Below are 26,340 nucleotides of genomic sequence, written 5' to 3' on the forward strand. Positions count from 1 at the left end.
CCTGTGACTCTGTGCTCGGTACTGCTCACCCTGTGACTCTGTGCTCGGTACTCCTCACCCTGTGACTCTGTGCTTGGTACTGCTCACCTTGTGATTCTGATTTGTGCCCCCTCTCTCCTTCCTAAAACCTCTCTTTTCTGTGTTTGCTTATATTGTGAATTCTATATGTGAGAGAAAAGGTCTTGCTTCTCCTTCTGAGTCTGGTTTATTTTGCTTTTACTTTCTGGCTCCAGTTCAGTCCGTTCTGCTGAAAAGGATGACATTTTATTCTCTGTGCCGAGTAAACAAACATTCACTGTGCATGTGTACATTGTTTTCTTTATAAAGCAATCATCCATGGCTACCTCGCTGGGCTGGTTCTCTAGCTCGGCTGTTGTGACTAAGGCTGTAAGGGCCGTGGGTGCACAGCAGAACCCAACGCTTGCCTGCTCACAGCTGATCTATCCATTTCTCCTGTGAGATAGGAAATGTCGAACCTTGCACAATCAAAACCACCTTTAATCAAACTCATTTGGGATTCAATTTTGAAGAGCTGTGCTTTCCTGGAAATAGAATTTGGTATGGTTTAAATGTAAGTCTCATCCAGAAGTTATTTCATAAGAACTATGGAGGTTAAATGTCCCCATTCAGTTCCCCACCTGACCCTACCCTCAAGGTGCTTAGCAGGGCACATGGGTAATAAATGCAGGACAATGGATGCTCAGCTTCTGTCTCCTCTGAGAAGGATGCTGCAGTCTTGGTCACTGGGCAATTCCCTCCCAAAATGGAACAAGGGAAGGTAAGAAGCAGGAGCAGCTACAAGGGTGGTGCCAGAAAGAGTAAAAAGAACTGTCAAAGAAAAATGTTGCAATAGTTGAGTTTAAAGCTCTTAGTCTGCACTAATTCCCAGGGATCCAAGGTTGTCATCTGTGGATACTGCATGTAAGTGGTACCCATTCCAATGCTCAGGTGAGTGCAAGTGTGCACACACTCACACACACACACACACACACACACACACACACACACACACACACGGTATTTAAAAAGAAATTAAATGACAATGGGCTTAAAGCAGAGCCCTCCATTCTCATGGCTCTTGATCTTTCCAGGAAAATTGGCCTGATCTCAGTTTTCCTGGTTCACAGGAGTTCAGGCAGCAAACGCCATGGTTTAGGTTTGGCGATATGGAGCTATATTTGGCACCAGTGACTCCATCCTGATTATTCAGTCTGGTCTGTTTGAACCCAGTTTAACATCTTAGTCCAAAATAGTGACCGTCTGGAACCAGAACTTAGCAAAACAAACTGTTTACAAGGAAATGGACCCGAGAATGGACAGGGGTACAGATGAAAGGCTGCGGTCTTACTCTGGGGTTTCTGTCGGGGACTTGAGAGTTTCTGCTTGTAGGGAAGAGACAACACAATGGTGTGGACAGATTTTCATGCTAGTTCACCTCTCCTGACAATTTCCCTTCCTCCAATTCTTTAGTTTTCTTTTTAAAAAAAACAAACAAACAAACAAATAATCGAACAACCATAAAGACTAGAGCTGCTTTTAAAAGTGGTCTTTCATTGGTGCTTGCTTGTGTTCGCTTCGTCTTAACCCGCCGAGTTTCTGAGAATCTGATCCCCAGAGCCCCAACTCCTGGAGCTCTGTTGCTAAGTGTTGGCAGAGCCTTTCTGAGTTTTAGAAAAGGCTGCATTTAGTCAGTTTTTTAGATTTTTGAGAGCAGTTTTTCTTTTCCTCTGAGAAAGAGGAAAAACTTTCATGTTGTTAGTTCAAATGTGTGAGACAAGGGATAGGAGCGGGTGAGGAGACTAAACTGTAAAATGAGATTTGCATCTGTGTGTGTATGTGTGTGTGTGTGTGTGTGTCTGTGTGTATCTGTACATGTATGTAATTCAACCCAAAGCCTCATATGATTAGGTAAGTGCTCTATCACTGAGCTATTTTTCCAGCTCAATATTCTTTTAAAAATTGAAGTAAAAAGTATCACAGATCACGGCATGGCCTATCTGTGCGTCTCAGCTTGAGGCTAGTCCGCCCTCACCGCTATGCAGAAGGGCTGGACTTCTAAGTGGCATTGCACAAAGGTGCAGTTACCCAGAAGGGCAAACTGCTGTGGTCACTCCTGTATCTACTGCAGGATGCTAGACTGTGAGGATGGTGGCAACCTCGAGAAGCCTGCCGGGAGATTCCTGGGGATCTTGCACTTAGCACTAATGTTCTGAGGCCTTTAGAGATAAAGATAAAAGTAATCTCATGCAGTGGAAAGAAATTTCCTTTGAACATTTATCAGATGATTCTGGGATATTAAAAATACAGTGTATGAATTTTAAAAGAAACACCAAACCCTCTTTAATTTGAGATAATCTTCCATACACAGAGAAGTTGCAGAGGTGGCTCAGAGTCCCTTAGTAATTTCTATCAATACCGACATATATTTGTCAGAGGAAGAAACCAAGTGATGGCGTTCCTAGTCCGTTCATTTCCTCAGCACTTCGCTGATTCAGACTGTGACTCACAGGTGTCAGTTTACTCTAGCTCAGCCAACTGACTTTCTGAAGAGCAGCCTTGAGGGGTCTCTGCCTATCTGGGCTCAGAAAGCTCGTGTGCTCCACTTCTACCCCCTTTGGACTCTGAGCTTCACTGTAGCGCTCTCCCTGAAGAACGCTCTCACATGCCCAAAGCTCTCTCCCTTAGCTTACACCACCCCATCCTGAAGCATCTTGTAAATGCATGTGGCCTTTACAGCCTGACTCTGGGGTGGATGCCTGTTCCCTGTGACCTCACTGCAAGTCTCAGGGGAGTGGCGTAAGTAGCACGGGCTGAAGAGATTCTGTCGCGTTCTGTTCGTAGCAGGGGCTGAAGAGATTCTGTTGCGTTCTGTTCTTTGTCTTCTTCACGTTTTATACATTTTTGCTGTGTGCAAAATTGTGAAGACTCACCCAAACCACGCAAGCAAACAAGCAAAGAACCAACCAAAGCAACCAACCAAACAAACCAAGAACCAAACAAAGAACCAACCAACCAACCAACCAACCAACCAACTAACAAATAAACAAACTAATCAACCAACCAACCAATCAAACAAACAAACCAAAAACACAAGCAAAAGAAACCCACTGCTTATGTCTCCATAATATAAATTATTATTATGTCCTGATAAAATAATTATTCTTGCCAGGCAGTGGTGGCACACGCCTTTAATCCTAGCACTTAGGAGGCAGAAGCAGGCAGATTTCTTCTGAGTTCAAGGCCAGCCTGGTCTACAGAGTGAGTTCCAGGACAGTCAGGGCTACACAGAGAAACCTTGTCTAGAAAAAAAAATATTCTTGTCAAAATGCACAAATTTATTTTTCTTTCTGTCAAGTGGTACTTGTGGTTCATACTTTTAATCCCAGCACCCAGGAGGCAGAGACAGGCAGACCTCTAAGTTTGAGGCCAGTCTTGTCTACAGAGTGAGTTTCAGGAGAGCCAGAGCTACACAGAGAAATCCTGTCTTGTAAAACAAGAAACAGGAAAACAACAACAACACTTATTTTTCTTTCTAATAGAGACACCTGAGTTCTACTGTTCCCTCGTTTTACCCTTTGTCCCTGCAGGGTAGTCAGTGTCCTCCCTGAATAATCACCTTCAGGGCCTTCTCAGGGGCCACAACATAGCTTTGGGTTGTGCTGTGCGTGCCAGACATGAGCTTTTGTGAGTGGAGACGGTGGTCAGGGTGTGGGTCCCAGAGGCCCAGAACTTGTTTTCCTGACCTGTCCCTGATGTCAAGCGGCTGTGTGGTCATTTGTTGCCTGCTAAGAAGCTGGAGGGAGACTCACTCAGCTGGTGGACTCCTGGGATGTGTAATGTGCCTGTCCTTCTGGTAAATTCATTAACCAGTGTAAGGCAGGCAGGCACAGCATTTTCTCTCCAGTGATTTCTTGTCCCCAGAAAGTTATTATTTCCCCAGGTACACTCAGTGACTCACAAATTGTCAGCACCTTTCAAACATTACTTCCTCTGTCCACCCACGGCCTCTACTTAGAGTTTAGATTTTTGCTACCTGTGTACTAAATGCCACCCAGTCAGTAGCCCTTACACACAACTCACGCTGTGTCATGATAAACACAAAGACATTTTATTTTTAAAAATAGGTGGCACAGCACTCTTTGGGGGATCATAAAGGTATCTATGTGAAAGTAAAGTATTAGCTTTTTAAAGGATCATTTAAATTTTAATATTGTTCTTTTTGATTGGAAATGTAACTGCATACATTGACAGGACACAATGTAATATTTTTATAAGGGTAGAAAATTTAGCACGATTAAAATAATCTAGTTAACTTATTCATCAACTCTACAATTTTTTTCTTGTGAGACATTGAAATGTATAGTCAGTGAGTTTTGGAATATATACTATATCATTATTTAAGTAAAAGCAATTTACTGTTCAGGGCAACTATGCAGAGCAGTTGTAAGAAACCCCAGGACCTATCCCAAAGGTCTCTAGACAGTTATCACAGATACGAACCTTAAAAGGGCGTGCCGACCCCTTTTCCTATGATTTGCTGAGGTTTCGAGCCTACAGCTCACACAACTCACCATTTGTCTCTTTGTCTGGACCGATTTTCTCCCTGAGTATGTCTCCTTATCTTCTGTGTTCTGCGGCTATCTGCTCTCACAGAATCTTCTCTGTGCTCTTAGACACCTTTTGAGATTCTTTTTTCCATCTCTCCTGATTCCTAAGATTTTCTGCCTTGCTAGCCTGTCCCCCGCCCTTGCCTGCCTTCCTTCCTTCCTTCCTTCCTTCCTTCCTTCCTTCCTTCCTTCCTTCCTTCCTCCCTCCCTTCCTCCCTCCCTCCCTCCCTCCCTCCCTCCCTCCCTCCCTTCTTCCCTTCCCTGCTTGGTCTTTCTTTTCTTGTTACAACAGATTGAATCTAACTTGTTGGTTAATGTAGCCAAAGGGGTTCATGTGTGTGTGTGTGTGTGTGTGTGTGTGTGTGTGTGTATGTGTGTGTATGTGGTATGTGTATATGTGTGTGTATGTGGTATGTGTGTATATGTGTGTATGTGTGTATGTATGTGTGTGTGTTGTGTGTGTATATGTGTATATGTGTGTGTATATGTGTATGTATGTATGTATGTATGTGTGTGTATGTGGTATGTGTGTATGTGTGTGTGTGTGTGTGTGTGTGTCTCCTACTTGAGGCTACAGTCTCTTTCCCTGGTCTACCCTGAAGCTATCCTTTATTTCTTTAATTCATCGGTAATTGAGCTATTAAATTGTTTAAATGAAAATGTCAGACATCTTTGGTTAAAAGCTGTCTAAGTTTCAGGCTAGCAGGAGCCTTCAGCTAAAGCCCTCTGTCCGCGTTTTATACCCCAGCATGTTGGGGACTTCTTGTCCCGTTAGCTTTTCAGACGTCTCTTCCTAATGGTTAACATATCTCCAAGGCATATCGCATACATATTTATCAGCATTGCAAGTTAGAGAGATAAAGCTAGTCTTAGAAATCAGTATACAAAACAAAACAAAGAGCATAAAGGTTTCATCTATTGTCCCAACTGCAGCAAGAGAGAGAATGCCAATATTTGTGTTTTTCTCAGAAGCCAAAGAAGTCCCATCTAAAAGCAACCGTGAACTTGCAATATTCACGATCCCCAGTGCTGCTGTCTCCTATTCTAGATGCAATGCTGCATGGGTGGTATGCTCTTTGTTCAGGAAGCCGCAAGCTCAGCTTGCTCTAGCACACTGTATTGGTGACAATCAATGCACCTTACAGGGTACAACACCACCTTTGGGAATAGAAGGCTTACCAAAGGGTATAGCCTGTGGTAGGCACTGTCCTCCTCCAGAGCTAGCCCCTCCGTGGTAGAGTGGCAATTTTCTGTAATGTCCTAATCTTAGCATGGGGGTTGGGCTGAGGGTGGGGAACAATGGGGAGCGGGGAGGAGGGGGCTGAGGCAAAGAGGTCGATACTTCAAGGCTAGCCTGGGCTACATACTGGGATCCTTCTAGAAAAAAAAAAACAGGGAGAGAGGAGGGATGGCAGGAGAGAGGGTAAGTAAAGGAGAGAGATAGGGAGAGAGGGAAGGGGAAGAAAAGGGAGGGGGAGAGGAGGGGAAGGAGTGGGGCTCTATGGAATACCATCCGACCCTTCTGCCAGGCACTTTTTGGGTTATGCCTGTTGTCCTGATTCGGTTGTTAGCAACCTTGTCTTCCTGGTGTTGGCATGTTTTCCACGGAGTCCTTCACTAGTCATTGGACCCCATCCTGACCCCGTCCATCTTGTGCTCCATAATATTGTCATCAATATTTTATCACCAACCAACAAAGCTCTCGGTTATTAACCGTCTCCTGGCCATGCCCCAGGTGGCAAGTTTTATGTGCAGTTTTGATCCTATGCAGGTTTCACAGTCCTCTGGGTGAAGAGTATTTTACAGCTGTCTTACAGACCTACCCTCACTGAGTACTCTGCACAGAATATATTGTTTTAAATGTTGGGTGCCGGCAATGCTTGTGTCCATGGGGAGCTACTGCTGCGGTTGATATGGGAGTGGTGTTTTAAATGCTGGGTGACGGCAATGCTTGTGTCCATGGGGGGCATTTGGGAGCTACTGCTGTGGTTGATATGGGAGTGGTGACAACGTGGCCCTGATAGGTAGCTCATCCCACCTAGAGGAGCTCAGAGGAGTGACACTATTAGACACGTATATGAATGACCCTGAATGCTCACGACATTAGAATCCAGCGCTGGGGTTTTGGAATCACACTATTGCATGAAGATGTGAGGCCAGGGTTTCTGCTGTCTAAGCTGGAGACGACTTCAGTTTCTAGTCTCTGGACTTGAATTTTAAAATCTTTATTGTATCTGTGCCCCCCCCCAAAATCATAGGATAAAGAAAATACTTTTAAAGGTTTAGATCCCCAACCTCTTCAGTTTGGATTCTTTTTCTTTTCTTTTCTTTTTTTCCTTTTTCTTTTTTCTTCTCTTTCTTTCTTCCTTCCTTTCTTTTTTTCTTTCTTTTTTGTGGAGCTAGCCTTTTGAATTTCCTTGAGAGAAATTTAAAAAATTAGATTTCAATGGAGCTGTTTTTTTTTCAAGAAAGTGGATATAACAAACAACACATTTGTGTAGATGGTAACGAAGCACTCACCTATAGATTTGTGTGGATGGCAACAAAGCATTCACCTATAGATTTGTGCATATGATAATGAGTCACTCACCTATAGATTTATGTGTGGTAATGAAGCATTCACCTATAGATTTGTGCAGATGGTAATGAATCATTCACCTATAGATTTGTGTGGGCGGCAACAAAGCATTCACTTATAGATTTGTGTGTGTGGTAATGAATCATTCATCTATAGATTTGTGTGGATGGCAACAAAGCATTCACCTATAGGAGCACACTGTGCTATTCCACGATTTCCTTGGTATTTGAAAGGAAAAGCGTTGTCATGGCAACAGTGCAACAAACAATGAGAAACAGATGAATCACAACTATATGTAAGACAGAGAAGCAAATGTTCCCTTAGGGTTGTCACAAGCTTAACAGGCACAGAAAATGTTTTAATGAGGCACTCTTATTATTTTCCATGAGAAACAAACAAAGGGAGTACATGGAGGGGTGAGGGATGTGATTAGATTTATTTTTATACTATTACCACAGCGGGGCATGAGGTTGTTGCTATAGCCTCACCCAATGGGGTTCCAGCCTATTTACGGAGTAGAGGTGGCTTCAGATGAGCTGTGTTCCAGAGTGCACACATACACATGCAAGCACACACATCTATGCATGCATGCGCACATACATGTACAAACACATACGTGCATCTGTAAATACCCACGCACACATACGCACTCAGCTTGGTTGAGTCGGGGACACGAATCTTTTAACTGCAGTGTGTAAGGCAGTGCTCACTGACTTTACTTGTGACTCCAGGGGGCTTGCTCTGGTGAGCCTCCATGAAGTGCATGCGGGAATGCTAGAGGGACCCAGCTTGAGGCAAGGAATCTGAGCGTCTCTGTGGTTCTCTGAGAATCTTCTCTTTGGGGTCCATTAGAGAGATGCTGTACATGGCTGCTAAACTGGGCGATTATGTCTTGCTTATGTGTATCCTGGGTCTATACAGTGAATGCTTTCTGTAGATTTAGGGGAAATGCTGTCTGTTAACAGATCGGTGTGTGTGGATGGCATGCTCCTGCCTCAGCATCTGCCCTTGGTGATTCTTAACCTTGAGCCCCTTTGAGGATCTGCTAAAATGTAGGTCACCAGGTCCTGCTTTTGTAACTTCTGCCTTTGCATTCTTTTTCTTTTTTTTTTTTTTTTTGTTGTTTTTTTGAGACAGCTGCCTTTGTATTTTTAACAAGATCCCAGGGATATTATTGCTTGTGGTCTGGGTTCCACACCTTGAAAGCCACTGTTTTAGCCAAAATCAAATCTAATAAAAATGTGTGTGTGGTAAGGGGCAGACAACAAGGGGCTGGTGAGGTAGCTTAGTGGTGTGGCATGGGCCTAGGAAACCCAGGGTCCTAGGTTCTATGCCCAGCACTGTAAAAATAATTTAAAATCATCTTTTTTGGGGAAGATTTGGAACATTGGTGTTACAGGGTTTAAATATGTCCTCCCAAAAGTTCTTATGTTGGAAAGTTAATTTCCAAATTCATATGCTGGTGGTATTTGGGGAGATTGGGATTAGATGAAGTCATGGGAGTGGAGCCCCAGAGTTGGCCCTGGGGTGTAAGTGGCTGCATGAGAATGGGGAGCCCACGCTAGCTGCCCTGCACCGCCTCCACGGTATTAGGCTGCAGAGGACATCACCTGACCGCGAGCATCCTGCCTTGATTATCCAGTCTCCTGAAGAAGCCACATAAACTCTGCCACCACTACACCTGGGATCTCTATATATGGACATAGTTGGCAGCATTCCGTTTCAGTGACAGAAAACTAAACATTTGGTGTCATGGTTTCTCAATCCAGGGCGGTTCCAGTGGAGAAGAGGGACTGAGCTGGGGCTCAGTTACTGAAGTAACGAAGAGGCTAGGCACAGGACTTGCTCTCATTGGCGCACAGGCAGGAGAAGGACGGACTGTTTTCTGGATCCTTCTGTAACTGCAGACAGTTGGCGATAGACCCTTAAGGGCGTGCTTTTCAGTGTCTTCCTCCTCAAGCATACCAAACAGAAATCCCCCACACTCTTGGCAGGCGAATTCCACTTCACAAGCTCCGCTGTGGGATTCAAAAGCACACTGAAGTTGGAGATACTCTGTTCTAAAGGCAGATTGCCAACGTGGGCGGGACTCTGGACTGCAGAGTTTTAGCCTTGGCTCTGCCTTTTGTCAACAACCGGGTATTTACTGGGCTCCAAGCCACGGGATGGAGGTGGGTTACCAACCCACAATTTTTGCCAGCTCTGCAATGCTACCTCTCTGAGTCATAGCTTAAGGTACAGACTTTTCTGCCTTTTAGGGAAGCATCTGAGAAGTGGGGGTCCTGGGGCCTCTCGGGTCTTTGAGCTCCTTCCCCCAATTCGCTCTTTCTCTATCCCGTGAGTTGATATGAACTCTGAAAGAAGGCAGTGCTGCTGAGCTCTCGCCGTTCTCCAGCCTCTGAAATCCTGTGCGCTATGCACGTACGTAATCACCAACTATGAGATCAGCAGCGAGTGGTCTGCAGACTGCAGCACCTCCGCTCTGACAGCACTGGAAGTGACAAAGTCCTTGCAGAGGAGCCTCCAGGAAGTGGCTGGGACTTGGACTCTCCTCCTGGGAAGACCTCAGTATCATAGCATCCAGAGGTCACTGTTCCAGGAGCCATAGGGTAGTAAACCGCATGTATGAAAAGGTGTAGTGCTGTTGTGTTTTCTACATTCTTTGAATCATCTCTAGAGTGCCCACCACAGTGTCTGATGCAGGCTTCATGGCATGCACATAACTGTTCTATTAGTTGAAGAAATTAGAGGCAAAGGCAAAGTCTGTGTCAGTATCAATAGATTCATCTCCTACGTTCTCTCTCCCTCTCTCTCCCTCTCTCTCTCTCTATCTCTCTCCCTCTCTCTCCCTCTCTCTCTCTCTATCTCCCTCTCCCTCTCTCTCTCCCTCTCTCTCTCCCTCTCTCTCTCTCTCCCTCTCTCTCTCAAGGCAAAGTCTGTGTCAGTATCAATAGATTCATCTCCTACGTTCTCTCTTTCCCTCTCTCCCTCTCCCCCCTCTATCTCTCTCCCTCTCTATCTCTCTCCCTCCCTCTCTCTTTCCCTCTCTCCCTCCCTCTCTATCTTTCTCTCTCCCTCTCTCTCCCTCTCTCTCTCTCTCTCTCTCTCTTAAGGCAAAGTCTGTGTCAGTATCAATAGATTCATCTCCTACGTTCTCTCTCTTTCCCTCTCTCTCTCTCTCTCTATCTCTCTCCCTCTCTCTCTCTCCCTCTATCTCTCTCCCTCTCTCTCTATCTATCTCTCTCCCTCTCTATCTCTCTCCCTCCCCCCCCCCCTCTCTCTCTCTCTCTCTCTCTTATAAATCTCACTGTATAGTCTTGTTGGCTCTATCAGGTTGTCCTCAAACTCACAGAGACCCACTTGCCTAGCTTCTCACTGCTGGAATTAAAGGTGTACACCCACCCCACATTCTGTTCATGGTTAATTGAGTCTGAGGGTGTGGAACTGTGGATCAAGGCCACACAGCTTCCTCTTCCAAAATAGTGAAACCATATTTTCAGGGAATTATGAAGTCATATGCCATATGGAAGCATTTTCAGACTTAAAACATGAGTTAATTAATATTAATTGAGCAGGAAAGCTATCTGGGAGACCAGATTAATAGGAAAGGCTTCCTGTGAGGATCAATGTTTAATCGGCTCGATAAGGTAGATTGTTTTGAAGGGCTTCAGACACATTTGTTTTCATGGCAAACACATTTTTTTTCCTCTTTCTCCGAGGCAGAATTTCACCACGTAGCCTAGGCTGGCTTCAAACTCAGAAACTGAAGTGCCTCTGCCTCTGGAGTGCTGGGATCAAAGGTGTGGCCCAGTTCAGATACAGTTTTCAAAAGGATTTATCTATTTTACGTATACGAGTGAATTGTCTTTATACACACCCAGAAGATGGCATTGGATCCCATTACAGATGGTTGTGAGGTGGTTGCTGGGAATTGAACTCAGGGCTCTGGAAGAGCAATCAGTGCTCTTAACCGCTGAGCCATCTCTCCAGCCCCTCAAACACAGTTTTGTTCTCTCTCTCTCTCTCTCTCTCTCTCTCTCTCTCTCTCTCTCTCTCTCTCTCTCTCTCTCTCTCTCTCTCTCTTTGAGACAGGGTTTCTCTGTGTAGCCCTGGCTGTCCTGGAACTCACTCTGTAGACCAGGCTGGCCTCAAACTCGGGAATCTGCCTGTCTCTGCCTCCCAAGTGCTGAGATTAAAGGCGTGTGCTGCTGCCACCACCACAACGACCCTCAAACACAGTTTCTTAAGGCCAGCTCTGGGGAGTCAGCTTGCTCTAGTTCACAGGATCACATTTCTTAGTCTCAAAAGAGCCAATCACCCAGACATATTACTAATTTAAACCTGCTTACCCCCAATCTGCCCAAGTGAATTAACCATCCCTCTGACTGTGAGGAGTCTCCTGGCTTCTGGGCTCTGTGACCTGGAGGAAGTTTTAGCAGTTTCTTTCCTGACATCTGTCCCTGGAGGTTTGGTTTCTATCGAGGCCCCTTGGCCTGCACTCTCTGCCCTGCAGCTCTTGAAAGGGTTTGTTGGGAAATGAGGGAAGGGGGCTCTTGAAGCTGAGAGGCATGCGCAGAACCAGCAGGGCTTTCAGGCTTCAGGTCAGAGGTGAAAGGGAAAAAGATCCCAGATAAAACGCTTTACTCTGCAGCGTGGGTGGTTTTCTGGGAGCATCATCACTCTAGCCCTGCGTTCTGAGCTGCTGGTGGTGGGGTGTGTGTGTGGGGGGAGGTGCGGGTGAGAGAGGTGAGGAGGAGGCAGAGGCTTCTGTCTGAAGAGTGCCTGTGATTTTGTGTCACCTTTTCTGAGTGTTCTGAGTGTTTTGGGTTGTTCCCCGAGTGCGTGGGCGCGCGCTCGCGAACACACACACACACACTTTTTTTTTTTTTTAAATTGGAATGTCAGCCTGGTGAACATGTCTTTTCAAGGAAAGCGTGAGAGTGTGCAAGTTTATTTTTGCTGGGAACTGGACAACTCTGGAGATAGCTCAAATGTTTACCTGTATGAATCACTTAGAAAAAATAATTTAGGGCTGGAGCGATGGCTCAGTGGTTAAGAGCACTGACTGCTCTTCCAAAGGTCCTGAGTTCAATTCCCAGCAACCACATGGTGGCTCACAACCATCTGTAATAGGATCTGATGCCCTCTTCTGGTGTGTCTGAAGACAGCTACAGTGTACTCATATACATAAAATTAATAAATAAATCTTAGAAAAAAAGAAAAAGCAATCTATATCTGCATTGGGAAATTCGTAACGTAGACTTAAAACTTGAATAAACAAAAAGACGAGGCCTCTTTTCCTGCTGCCTGTGGATCCAGATGTAAAACTCTCAGATGGCTCTTTAGCACCACGCCCACCCGAGTCCCCCCCTGCTGACAGTGGAATTTATAAACCTCTGAACTGCTCTTCCCACCTGGTGGTTTCAGAACCGCTGTGGAACTTTGAGGAGGCTCAGCCTGGGAGGAGAAAGTGGATCACTAGAGGTTGACCCTGAAAGCCGCGAAGAAAGTTGTGTGGCCCAGAAAAGGTGCCACTGAAGCAGCTTAGGCTTATTTGAGAAAGCTACACTGACAGCCAGCCCCGCTGTGACAGCTCCACATTTGCGGCTTCCGCATCCCTAATGGTGATGATTGACAAGTCTTCAGTGTCAATTGGATTGAATTTTTCAGAGCAGTGCCTGGCCCCTGATTGCCAAGCCACTGAAGAATGGGACCCAGCATCTGCAGTGCAAGCAAAACCGTTCAATTTAAGTCTGGATTGTTGGTCTCCTCTAATGTTCATGATCTGGAGCTAAGACGCTGACTGGAAAAAAAAAAAACCTAGTTTTTGGGATGTCGTTGCTATTGATGTCCTAATGACCAGTGGTGAGCAGCAGGGGTCAGAAACAAGGGTCTTTCTACAAGAGGACGGATCTTTTCGTTTCTCTTTAAGTGGGTTGAATTTTGATTTTTCTCTTAAATAAAATGATAACCTGTGACATAAGAAAAGAAAGACAATATACCTATGTTGATACTCAAAGTCAACTGATTGCTGCAAGGTGTACTCTGATCCTCACATGAGCACCAGGGGACTAGACATGTCCACACTCACACACATACACAATTTAAAAAAAAAAAAAAAAGTAACCAAATGAACCAAGACACGAAAAGATATAAGAGAAAGCGGCACAGGTGGCTGTTTCTGTGTGGAGGGAGCACGGAGGTTTGAGACCCGGAAAACCGCATTTCCACAAACATCTTTGAAAAGGTTTGCATTTACAAATGTTTACAGCCCCAATAGACAACAAAAGAGCCAGACCAAATTCAAAATAAGCAAGTGGTCAGTGGCGGGTGGGACTGGGGGTGGAGTGATGTGTTCCACTTGTGGAGTAGGTCTGGGGATTTGGAAGGATGCTCACTAGCGTTGCGTATTCATAGCTGCGAAGGAGCTACACACCCCAGCCTGCTAACCTCCGGGCTCTGACGCCGGCTTTCCAGGCGCTCACAGCCAAGTTCTCCTTGCCTGGTGCAGCCATAGATGCTAACCCGCCGGTGTCCGCTCGACCAAAAGGTCTCCTTCCGCTCTGCCCCGCTCTGTGGCTGCCCTCAAGCCTTTCATTTTCCGTTTAGAGGGAAACTGCGGTAGATTTGACTTTTTTCTTCAGGAAACAAAAGCGATACAAAGGGCATGTGTGCATGGCTTCTTCCAAAACAGTGGGGCACTTGAAGCCGGGGCTGCAGGTGCAGCGGCTGATTCAATCTCAAGATTGCGCTTCCTGAAAGCGCTTTAAAAACGCTGAAGAGAGAGAGTGGGAGCCCGGAGTACTTTTGGAAATGAGACATTTTGAAAGCCTTATTTATCTACTCTTTGGGGGGGAAAATCAATTTCTTTAGGGAAAAGCCTCACCACTCCGCTATGTCATGCATACAGAAAATGATGTTAATTGAAGAGATTTAGGGTAAGACCAGAGGGGAACTGAGTGTATTTCTAAAAGTCCTTCTTTAAAAAAAAAAAAAAAAAAAAAGCTTTTTTAATGCTAGAATTGTGTTATGAAAATATATATAAAGTGTCAGGGAAGATCTTGTATTTGATTAAAGCTTCCATATAATTTTTTTTCATAATTCAGAAAAGAAAATTAAGCTTGTTCCCATAAATACACACACACACACACACACACACACACACACACACACACACACACACACATTTCAAATCTGTAAGAATGAAGAGATGAACCGTCTCCCAGCCTGGCCAGCCCTGCCTGTGCTTGCTCACCGCCTGCTCTTGCTCACCCACTGCATGCTTCCAGATTCCATTCAACCTGTTCTCCCTTCTTTGGCAGAATTCTGCAAGCCTACCACAGACATCAGGTCCTGCATACATTCTAGCAGAGAGGATCTAAACACCCCACCCTCTGCGCTCCTCCTTCAAAAACAAGCTCTCAGTGTTATCTATGACTCAGTCCGTGTCAGATTTCCTTATTTGTCTCCAAAATGTCCTTTTATTGTTTATTCGAATCAAGATAACGACATCTATAGGCGAATCACCTGCCTTCTCTCACTGTCTCCTGAACGTTTTGAGTTATAACAGGGGTATGTCTTTGTGTTTATTTTTATTTATCCACAATTTTTGGCCAATTGGGAAAGAGGCTTTGCTGAGATTTAATTCACACATAGTATGGAATTTGAAGAAAGGACCCTTCTCTCGTTCTCGTTAGCTGGTCTAATGCCTGAAACATAGGTCGTCCTGTAAGAAGGAAGGGACTTACAGGTGTGACAAGTTAGGATTTTGACATGGGGAGATGATCTGAGTGGGTCTTGAGGCCATGTACACCCTTACAGAGCAGCAGAGGGAGAGGTGACACACACGGATGGCTTTGTGATGACGGCATGCAGACACATGTGAGGATCCCGTGACAGCCCTAACAGGGCTACACCAGAGTGTGATCATCGACCAGAGTTGAACGAGGCAAAGGCTTGTCCTCCATGGTGGCTTGGCCATGTCAACACCCGGACCGTGGCACTGTGACACGGACTTTGGACTTCAAGCATCCAGAAGGTGGGAGAATACTTTTTGCTGTTGCTTCGAAATAGCAGGTTTGTGTTGTCTTGTGAAAACAGTCACAGAAAGCAAACACAGCACACAGCTCCCCAGCTTAGGGTGTGCAGCTCAACGCTTGTCAGTAATTCTCAGGCTCGCACATCCATCACCACAGTCAGGGTAAGAGCACTTCCTTACTTCAGAAACTATCTCCATGAGCAGGCTCCTCTCTTCCCTGCACAGCCGACCTTAGTCCACAGTTTTTGTTTTTTGTTTTTTCGAGACAGGGTTTCTCTGTGTAGCCCTGGCTGTCCTGTAACTCACTCTGTAGACCAGGCTGGTCTCGAACTCAGAAATCTGCCTGCTTCTGCCTCCCAATTGCTGGCATTAAAGGTGTGTGCCACTACCACCCAGCCACTTTTTTTTTTTTTTAATAGAGTTGTCCTTCTGGACATTTTATATCGACAACATCATAAAATACATGGTCTTTGAGGTCTGATTCATTCATTTATCATATTTTTTTTAAGGTTCATCCATGTTATAGCCCACATCGGAACATTACTCCTTTTTACTGTCAAGGGAGGCCATGACTGCACATTGCCATTTCTAAGTCCAAAATTTCTTGGATTGTATAACTACTGACCCCCAGCTCCCAGGTGTGAGATAGTCATTGTTGGACTACCTGGATCATATCATAGAAGTCCATTTAATAAATCCCCTTTGAATATCTATACATTCATCCCATCCCTTCTATTTCTCTAGAGAACCTGAGACATTGATGTATTGGATGCTAGCAAGAATTTAAAAGCCCACCGGATCAAAAGAATCATTAATAAGAGAAAGATGAGACGGGTCACGAGTTGTGAGCACAGGATTGGAAGTGTACCTAGAATGGACTTGCAGCTTAACGTGTTAAACATTCCCACAAATCTATAACAAAAGTAAAAATCATGCATGAGAGACACAGATAAAAGATTAGAAATGGCACTTCACGGGAGAATCATGAATGGCCACCGATACAGTAACGATTGGGAAGCATCAGTGGCAGGGAATATCCATCAGTTCCAATCACCGTGAGATGCAGAATGGCTAGGATGAGAGTCAGTGTTGCTCAGGACTGTCTTCTAAGCCAAACTGTCACCATCTCCTGAAGTGCAGCTGTCCCCACTTGAAAAAAGTCATCCCAGCTGGGCCATCGGACTGTTTGCCCTTCCCTCATTGAAGGAGAGTTCCTGAAGGTCGTGGACCCTGACCTGAGCCTCCAGCCGCTCTTCCCATCCAGTTGTATCCAGTTCCACCCTGATTGCACGTGGCTTCGAGGAAGGACTGGAGGATGTAGTCCAGAAAGAAGCAAAGAGGGGCTCCAGCTGTGAAGTCACATCAACACTGTCATCCACCCTTGTGAAGACCTTCCTGTGTGACCGATATGGGCCTGCCCACACTATATATACATTATACACTCTCTAAGGAACCCCGATTAACTCATTGGTTTCCCAGGGTGGATTTTGGCAGATCTCACGTCAGTTTTTCACTGGGATCTTAGAAGAAGGGGGAGCTTTTGTTGTTTATGTGTTCTCTGGGGAAAGAATTTTAGCAATGAATGTTGGCGGATTTCTCGATCAAAATTTTTAAATTTGCAGGTGTGGATATTTTGTAGCGTTAACAGCTTTGGGAAACTTTGTGTCCATTTAAGCACCTGGCCCTCTGTTCCCAGGGGTTTACCCAGAGGCCATAATTTGTGTGTGTGTCCCAAGACCATGCAAGAGTGGTAGTTACATCAACTTAATTCCTAAGTACTAAAATCTGAAGAGACCTGATCGCCAGCAAGACAGAGGATTTATGGACTTCAGTGAAGTTACGCAATGGACTACTACTCAGCAGTTAAAAATGCACTTAAAGTGCTAACACAACATTAAGAAACACACTCTTGTCAGTGAGGTGAACTATTCAAAGAGCCATACAGCAGGATTCCATTTTCATAAACTGAAGAAAAAGAAAACTTTCAGTGATAGAAATCTGAATGCCAAGCTGGGTAGTGGTGGCACACGCCTTTAATCCCAGCACTTGGGAGGCAGAGGCAGGCGGATTTCTGAGTTTGAGGCCAGCCTGGTCCACAGAGTGAGTTCCAGGATAGCCAGGGCTACACAGAGAAACCCTGTCTCGAAAAAAAAAAAGAAAGAAAGAAAGAAAGAAAGAAAGGAAGGAAGGAAGGAAGAAAGAAAGCTAATGCCGAAGGGCACTGGGCGTGGGGTAAGGGTTTCTAGGAAGGAGACTCAGTCAGCCTTCCATAGCTGCAATTATGCATCTGTGGAGCCAACGAGCCAGCAAATCAGGACCCATGATTCGCCAAAGAATGACACTCGGACTCAAATTGTTTTACACAGAGTGTTTTTTTTCATGGTCGTTTTTTGTTTTTGTTGTTGTTGTTGTTGTTTTCGAGACAGGGTTTCTCTGTGTAGTCCTGGCTGTCCTGGAACTCACTCTGTAGACCAGGCTGGCCTCAAACTCAGAAATCCGCCTGCCTCTGCCTCCCAGGTGCTGGGATTAAAGGCTTGTGCCACCACCACCCGTCGCAGAGAGTGTTTTATTCTGCAGAAGTTCAGCATGCTGTGGTCTCCCCTTTATCAAGACAGAGAGTCAACCAAGTGACTTTGCAGACCTGATTTAAAGCACATGAGGGAATTCTGAGGTAGGTGACCTTGATGTTATTCTGTTGGATCTATCTCTACAGACATTCCATTACCCAGGCATGGGGGCTGCGAGCCTGCTGGGGAGGTCTGGAAACTGCTGCTGACCCGTGGTCCTTGCCTCAGGCCAGGTGGCAGGGCAGCTTGTGAGGCCTGGACTTCCCTGGAATTTCCCAGTTCTTGGAAACAGAGATTTTGACCCTGTCTCCTTAACTGCCGATTTGAAGCCTGTCATGGAATCAGACTAGCTTTCTTGGTCTTTTTTTTTAAGATTATTTTATTTTATTTATACGAGTACACTATAGCTGTCTTCAGACACATGGGAAGAGGGCATCCGATCCCATTAGAGATGGTTGTGAGCCACCGTGTGGTTGCTGGGATTTGAACTCGGTGCTCTTACCCACTGAGCCATTTCTCCAGCCCACCTTCTTGGTCTGTACACAGCTGCATCTGCACTGCGCATGTGCAGAAACGCTGTGTAGAAACTACTCACAACATTTACATTGAGTTGTAGTTTTGTCCTCAGTGCTCCCCAGAGGCTTTGTCTGCGGCACTGTGGGAGGTGACAGAACCTTTAGGAAGAGGTCTAATAGACAGATTTTAGCAAGTGGGTGTGCCCCTGACTCCTCCCCCTCCCTCTGTCTATCTGGGGTTTCCTCGATCATGGATCACGTGGTCACATGCTTATGCCTAAACTGCGTGAACCTGTGACTCAGCACATACCTTACCTTCCTTTGAGCCATCCAGCTCAGGGCTTAGTCACAGGGTCTTGACTTACCTAGAGGCATTTCAAAGCGTGGGTGGATGCATTATAGGCACATACCCATACCATACTGCCTTATATAAGGGCCGCTATACAATTGTGACTTGTTAAGTTAATCTCGATAAAGGAGAAAGAAGAAAGCTTTCTGGGGAAGTGAGCATACAGGTGCATGTTTTTAGCAAAATGTATTAAACGATCATCTTTTGTTCATTTTTTTGTGTGTGTGTGTGTTTTATCTTTTGTTATGTAAGTGTCTTCAGACACCCCAGAAGAGGGCATCAGATCTCGTTACAGATGGTTGTGAGCCACCATGTGGTTGCTGGGATTTGAACTCAGGACCTTCTGAAGAGTAGTCAGTGCTCTTAACCGCGGAAACATCTCTCCAGCCCCTAAATGATCATCTTAATACATGTCTTTCGCTCTGTGTAACATTTTTTCCTCTCTTCAAAGGGCTTATCAGTCTCCCAAAGTATACTTCATTTAAAAATTTTAAGTCGAGTTCATTAACTGATACTTAAAAACAGCAATCGGCAACCAAGCAAAACAATAAATAAGGCCCCTGGAGTGTCCAGCTTGATGATGTGCAGAGGTCAGCTTGTGTGATGGTTGAGGGACATAAATTCATATGCAGATTTGCCACGGTGGCTCTCAGAACACTCTATAATCCTGATATAATGGTGGCATGCGGAACACTCTATAATCCTGTTAGTTTTGAAAGACTAAGCCTGCCTTGGTTCTTTGAGAATTCCATGTGATGTGTTTGGATCATACTTACCCCTGCTCACCCCTAACCCCTCCTAAATCCAGCTCCGCTCCCCCAAACACACCAACCCCTCCCAAATCCAGTCCTGCTTCTCCCCACTCCCGATTTCATGCCCTCTTTTTCTTTCTTTTTAAATAATCAGTGAGTCCAGTCTGTGCTGCTCATACACTCTGGGGAGTAGGGCCATATGCTAGAGCTTAGCTGACCTGCCAAAGGCCACAACATTAAAGAAAACAGACTCCTCTACTCCAGTACCAACCAGTTGCCAGTAACCTTTCGGCAAGGTGTGGGATTTACGAAGGCCCCCTCCCCAAGCCGGGCTTTAGTCTGGCTTGACCTTACACAGCTCTTAAGCATGCTGTCACTATTGCTTTGAGTTCATATGTGCAAGTATGCTTTCCCAGACAACAGTTTTTGATGTAGCTGTCTGCTGCCTCTGGCTTTCATAATCCTTCTGCACCCCCTTCCACTCTGACCCTCAGCCTTGGGAGAAGGAGGGGCTGTGATATAGAAGTTCCACTTAGAGCTGAGCGCTTCACAGTCTTACCTCCTGCACTTTGACCAGTTGAGGGTCTCTGTGTTAATTGCATCTACTGTTAAAAAAGCCTTTCTGATGATGGTGGAGAGAGGAATTAATCTGTGGGTATAATGTTATGTCCTTAGCCGTCAGTTTAGCATTATCTCCACTTAGCAGAATAAGGATAGTCCAGCCCTAGGACATATGACCTACCTAATTATAGGTCCTTGGCCCCAATAATGGAACCAGGCATGGGTTCTGACTCATGGACAGGCTCTGTCTCCAATTAGAAACTAATGAGATGCCCCATTGCTTCCTGGTATATATAAAGTCTAGGAATATAGAAGCCATTTATATTTTCTTCATTCCTTTACTCCCAGCACTTACCAACAAGTATTTGTTGCTATTGAGTGACTAGTCGATCTAAGAGCAGAAAAAGATCAGCAGATTACTGTAGATTAAATTTCGCCCATCTGCAAAGCGTTAGATGGGGAGTCCGTCTATACAGTGGCACCCTAGTGTTACACAGACCGATGCTCAGCTCTTCTTAGATATGACTTCCTGGGCTCCCCTTTATACTCTGAGAACTGGTATAAAACTGGAAGATGCAAATAATAAAACCAGATTGTTAGTGGCACTGGGTCGAGTGTTTTTTTTGTTTATTTGTTTTGTTTTTTGAGACATGGTTTCTCTGTATAGCCCTGGCTGTCCTGGAACTCACTCTGTAAACCAGGCTGGCCTCAAAATCAGAAATCCACCTGCCTCTGCCTCCCGAGTGCTGGGATTAAAGGTGTGTGCCACCAGCGCCCAGCAGAGTCGGGTGTTCAATAGTGAACAGGCAGGCTAGCCACTGTGAAGCGGGCAGGATCTCTGAAGCCCTACTTCCTTTGGAACGACCGTTTTCAGGTCCGTCTTACAGGAAAAGTCAAGGAAGCTAAATTTGTTTCTCAGGTATAAACTTTAGCACAGTAAGAGACAACCAAAATCAAGGGCCCAGGGAGGGAAAAAACCAACAACAACCACAGCCAGGTAGAACTGGTCCACCACGTGGTGCTGAGGGCCACTGTTGGTTAGTCTTAACTCTCAATTTGACAATCTAGAATGTCATGGGAAGAAAGTCCTAATGAGGAATTAGGCAGATTATACTGGCCTTGGGGCCTGTCTGTAGGGGATCATCCTGATTATTAATTTGCGCAGGAAGACCCAGCCCATTGTGGGTGTCACCATTCCCTAGGCAGAGTCCTGAACAGTACAAGAAAGAAGAAAGCTAGTTGAGAACAAGCAAGCAAGGGTCCCCTCATTCATTCTCTCTCTGCTCTTGACTGTGAGCATGAAGTCTCAGACTTCTTCACTGGCCTCCTACAGGGTAGGCTGTGACCTGGAATTACAAGCTGAGGAAACCGTTTCTTCCCTGAGGAACTTCTGGGCAGGATGTTTGTTACAGCAACAGAAGTGAAACTAGGTCAGAGCTGGAGCAACGGGGAGGGGGAAGACACGATAGGTCATTGTTTCAAACAGCAGCTTTTGTCAGAGATTTCTTGTAAGAGAAGTCAGACCTTGGCTACCAAGATATATATTTTCGTGAAAGCATTTTTTTTTTTAAATAATAGTTTTATAAGATTTGGATGATTCCCTTGTGGTTTTTTACTTACTGAGAATTTTAGGAAATGTTTTCAAATGTTACTCGTTGATTAATTTATTGCTTGCGGAATTCTGTTGAGTGCACTCTCATCTAAAAATCCTTTTCCTTGGCTCCCAGAAGCTAGACCTCACTGCTTTCTGTTGGTTACAGTCACTAGTCCCTCCCCCTGCACAGCCCGGGCCGTGACAGCTCATATATTACGTCCCTAGAAAAGGATAGTGGTCATGAGATGGCCTGAGGAACAGACCTTTCAGAAGGAAGCCGACAGCTGATCTCTGAGGCAGCCTCGGCTTGACTTCCAGAACAGCTGCCTAATTCTGTACCTGAAGGGAGCAGTATGTCAGGCAGCTGTTGGTGGAGTGATGCGGGGTTGCTGCATCACAGATGCTGCAGCGATAGAAGGGATCAGCTGCATCTTCTTTGGCTTCTGTCCTATCCCAGGTACAGCAGACCGGCTCCAGGCTGTGGTCACTTGCTTAGTGTTTCAAAATCAGGAAACAAAGACGAATATACAGAAAACAAATATTTGTCAGAATCCCACTGACCATTCATAGCAACTATATCCTTGAAGGATACATGTCCTTGGGGGCTCTCTCTCTTCCCACTCATTACCTCTGTCTCTCTCACTCTCCTGCCTCCTCTCCTTCCTCCTCTAGAATCCCCTGGGAAGAGAGTCCTAATGAGAAATCAATCAGATCACATTGGCCGTTGGGCCTGTCTGTGGGGATCACCGTCATTATCGATTTGTGTCTGAAGACACAGCCCATGGTGGGTGGTGCCGCTCCCTAGGCAGGGGGTCCTGGACAGTCTAAGAAGAACAACCAGGCAACGGTCCATGTGTTCTTCCCTCCCACTCCCACCCTCTTTGCTCCATGCTTGCCAGAGTGAGTTGCTTTCCTCAGCTCTTCCCTTCTGCTGTGGTCTCTCTCCCCATCATGGGCCTAGAAACAGCTCTTCCCTTCTGCTGTGATCTCTCTCCCCATCATGGGCCTAGAAAATGTGACCTCAAATAATCTTTCATTAAGATAACTTATCGGGCTGGTGAGATGACTCAGCAGGTAAGAGCACTGACTGCTCTACCAAAGGTCCTGAGTTCGGATCCCAGCAACCACCTGGTGGCTCACAACCACCCGTAATGAGATCTGATGCTCTCTTCTGGTGCGTCTGAAGACAGCTACAGTGAATTACACCAGAGCGAGCAGGGCAGGAGTGAGTGGGGCAGAGGTCCAGAGTCCAATTCCCAGCAGCCACACACATGATGGCTCACAGCCATCTGTACATCTACAATGTACACATACACATAAAATAAATAAAATAAATCTTTAAAAAAAAAAAAACTTATCTCAGGATTTTTGTTGTGACAATGGAAAAATTATTGGAGAACTCTAGCCACTGTTAACATTTGCCTGGTGAAAATCAATCTTTTTCCTCTTTCTCCTCTTCCCCCTCTTCTTCCTCCTCCTGTCTCTCCTCTTCCTCCTCCTCTTCCTCTTTCCCATAGGAAGGCCTTGGCTTTCCTGGCTTACATATTTACAGTGCTCAGGGGTCCATTTCTGATGCCAGGACAGAAGGCTGAGGTCACACTCACGCCAGCACCTGAGGTCAGAGGCTGATCAGTGTGAAATGTGGTCAGTGTGGCTCTCAGGTGTGCCTTTCTAGTTGGGAACCTGTGAATCTGATATGCTGCTTTCTGAAGTTGATCCAAATTGTCTCTGGTTCCTGTTTGTCTTTTGGTGACTTGGGTAGAAAGTTGACTTTGAGGGGGCTGCTGCCAAGAACCCCAGTCTAAGCTGAGTTTAGAGGCATCAGACTAGTCAAACCAGGCCCTGAAGCGCTGAGTTTCTATGTACAAAACGAACCCAGCACTACTGGGGGAGCAGCGTCTTCTGTCTTGGAGGGCCCATGCTGATCTTTAATAAACTTCTCTTTCCTGCAACAGAATGATCGTGAGTGAACTAAGTTATGCAAGATTAAAAATCATCATCATCATCATCATCATCATCATCATCATCATCATCATCAACAACCTTGGCAAGGCAAATTACCTTCTCTTGAAGTGGGGCCAGTACCATAAATAAGCCTTTAAGTCAGAAAAGCCAGCTGAAAGTCATAGGCAGCTTATCAAAAATGTGATTAGATTTGTTTTGTTTTGTTTGTTTGTTTGTTTGTTTTAGGTCTTTTGTTGCTGGGAAGATGGCAATGTACCCATTTTTGGTCTTTGTGGGTTCTCCTGGTCTTGTTCATCTGGAAACATACCAGACCCTAGGAGTAACTTGGTCTGCCAAGTTCTTTTGAAAGTAAAAAGACATTATCTAAAAGTCCAGCTCTCCCTAACCCTTGCCTGATCTTTGTAAGGGCTCTGTCATTATCTCTGCTTGCAAACAACAAAGAGACTTAAAAACAGCAACAGAATCTCTAAGCCTCCCCCAGCCTGTCTCAGAATCCTCTTCCTTTAATGAAAGGAAACAGACATGTCGTACTGTTGAAGTCGGGAGCAAATCGCTCCCGTCCGCCAGGGTGCCAGGTGTTTGCTAATTATGAACAGAATGATAGATAATGACTGTCTTAGTGTGTTGATCAATGCGGTTTGCTCCCGTGAGGAAGGAGTGGTCGTCGGAGACAATGTGTGAGCCTCTCACGGCTCCTATTCATTAACAAAAGACAGTCGGCTAGAATATAGGCTCCATTACCTAGACACAGCCAGGATGGAGACTCTGCATCTAATTGTAATTAGATTTGATCAGGGCTGGGGTGTAATCAGAATCATTTTGAATTAATCTTATACTTGTGAAAGGATATGAGGTTAGGTTGACTTAATGGTCACCAGAGCAACCCCCTTTCTATAACTCTTCAAGCTGAGAGAGAGAGAGAGAGAGGGAGAGGGGGAGGGGGGGATGGAGAGAGGGAGGAAGGCGGGGAGATGATCATTTCAGTCCTATTAATGTCATTGCGTCTACTTAGGAGAAAGTGTGCTACAGTCAGCCCAAATACAGCACAGAAGGTAACCACCATCTGGGTCAAAGACACCTCTATGGCCTCTCTATGTCTGAAGCAGATCTGGGGATGCTCCGTTTCCCTGTCTATTACAAACAAAACAATACTAAACAATAACCTTATCTTTAAAAAAAGATGTATTTGTGGTTTGTCCACAGTGCTATCTGGTGGGGATATTCTCTCAGTTAAGTTCCCTCTTCCAAAATGACTCTCCCTTCTGTCAAATCAGCACAGAGTAGCCATTGGAATGATTAGGTTAAGGAAATAGAGATTATTATAGAAAATAACTTTAATACAGGAGGGACTGTTATGAGCGACCCAGTTGGTGTCCACGAGTTGCATGGCTACATGGTCAGCTCTGACTCACGGCGAGGTGGCGCTTACTGCATCCTGCTTGGTTTCTACTGATTTCCTGTTCTTACGGTCTGAGATATTTTTGTACCTTTATCTCATGATAAACAGAAACAAATTCTTTTTCAAGACCTTTTGTTTAATCTTACTCTGCGTGAGTGAGAATGGCTATAGATGCCCGGCACAGACATTTGCAGTCTTTCCCAGGTCTATTGCTCACTCAAGTATGGGTAGGTTAAAAGAGAGTAATACTGTGGCCAGAGGACTCCTCTCAAATCTTCCCGTGCCTGGAGAGGATCAAGCTAAAACCAGAAATGAACTAGCACTGCTTGAATCAGAACCTACAAACTCAGTTTAGAAATCAAGACAAATGCAAAATCATTACTATCTGGGGGTCTTGATGGAGTTTGTTTTCTCTGCTGATCAAAGAGTTAAGTAAAAGGCAGGAAAAATCTCAGCTAGAGCCAGCAGCAACAGAGAACAGATTTCACTGAATGAGAAGCAGCGCCCACTCACCAGGCCACACAGCGCAGAAGACTTCCTAGCATACGGAAAGGGGATTTGAAAACTAAAACGTACTTTCCCAAGCAGGCTGAGGGTTTTAAGTGGTTTCAGTGGTTTGGAATGGGTAGTCCCCCATTTTACGTTGGTCAGCCCAGACAAAAAGAGAGGGTTTAATTGGCTCAGGGCCTCTCACGAGGACAACAGAAAGGGGGTCCACTGTGGGTAAATGGAAGCCTGCCAGGTTTGTCCTGGCTGAAGAAGACAAAGCCAGGAGTATGCCTTCTCGCTTATTTGTGGCCCTTTTCTCTGCCTGTCATAGGCTATGTGACTCCTGTATATTACTCAGATCGATGCCGGGACTCTGTTCTGGGGGGAGGACAGCTGGAGAGGCTAGTGCTGGGGGGTGCACCCCTTTCTTCTTTTAACCCACAGTTCTCAAGAGGAATTCAAAGAGTTAAAAAGTTGCTGCCTCCATTGGGAGGTAGCTGAGAGGCCAGCAGAATTAGTCATTGCTATATAGGGCAAACCTCAGGAAGGCAGCCATCTTTTCGGAATTGTGGACAAAGAGCTCAAGGGCGAAGATTCCTCCGCAGATAATGGGTTGGGGCTCAGTTCTGTGTGAAGTGCTACGGTTACTAGCGTCATAAGGCACTCCCTCAATTTCCAAGTTGGTGACTTATTTATTTATGTTAAAAAAAAACTTTTTATTGATTCTTTGTGAGTTTCACATTTTGTACCCCAGTCCCACTATCTCCTTGTCCTCTAATATCTGCCCTTCGACCTTGCCACCTTCCCTACTATGGGGCTTTCGTAGATCCCGCTGGAGATTTAATTAAGACACAGAGGCAGCCGGGCGGTGGTGGCACACGCCTATAATCCCAGCACTTGGGAGGCAGAGGCAGGCGGATTTCTGA

General features: G+C 45.4%; 1 pseudogene; it reads right to left on the reverse strand.

The window, feature by feature from the left end:
• Nucleotides 1-22,314, reverse strand: part of LOC116081527 — a 30,142-nt pseudogene extending 7,828 nt beyond the window's left edge.
• Nucleotides 22,315-26,340: the final 4,026 nt, after the last annotated feature.

Source organism: Mastomys coucha, unplaced genomic scaffold (genome assembly GCF_008632895.1).
Source record: "Mastomys coucha isolate ucsf_1 unplaced genomic scaffold, UCSF_Mcou_1 pScaffold7, whole genome shotgun sequence".
NCBI lineage: Eukaryota > Metazoa > Chordata > Mammalia > Rodentia > Muridae > Mastomys > Mastomys coucha.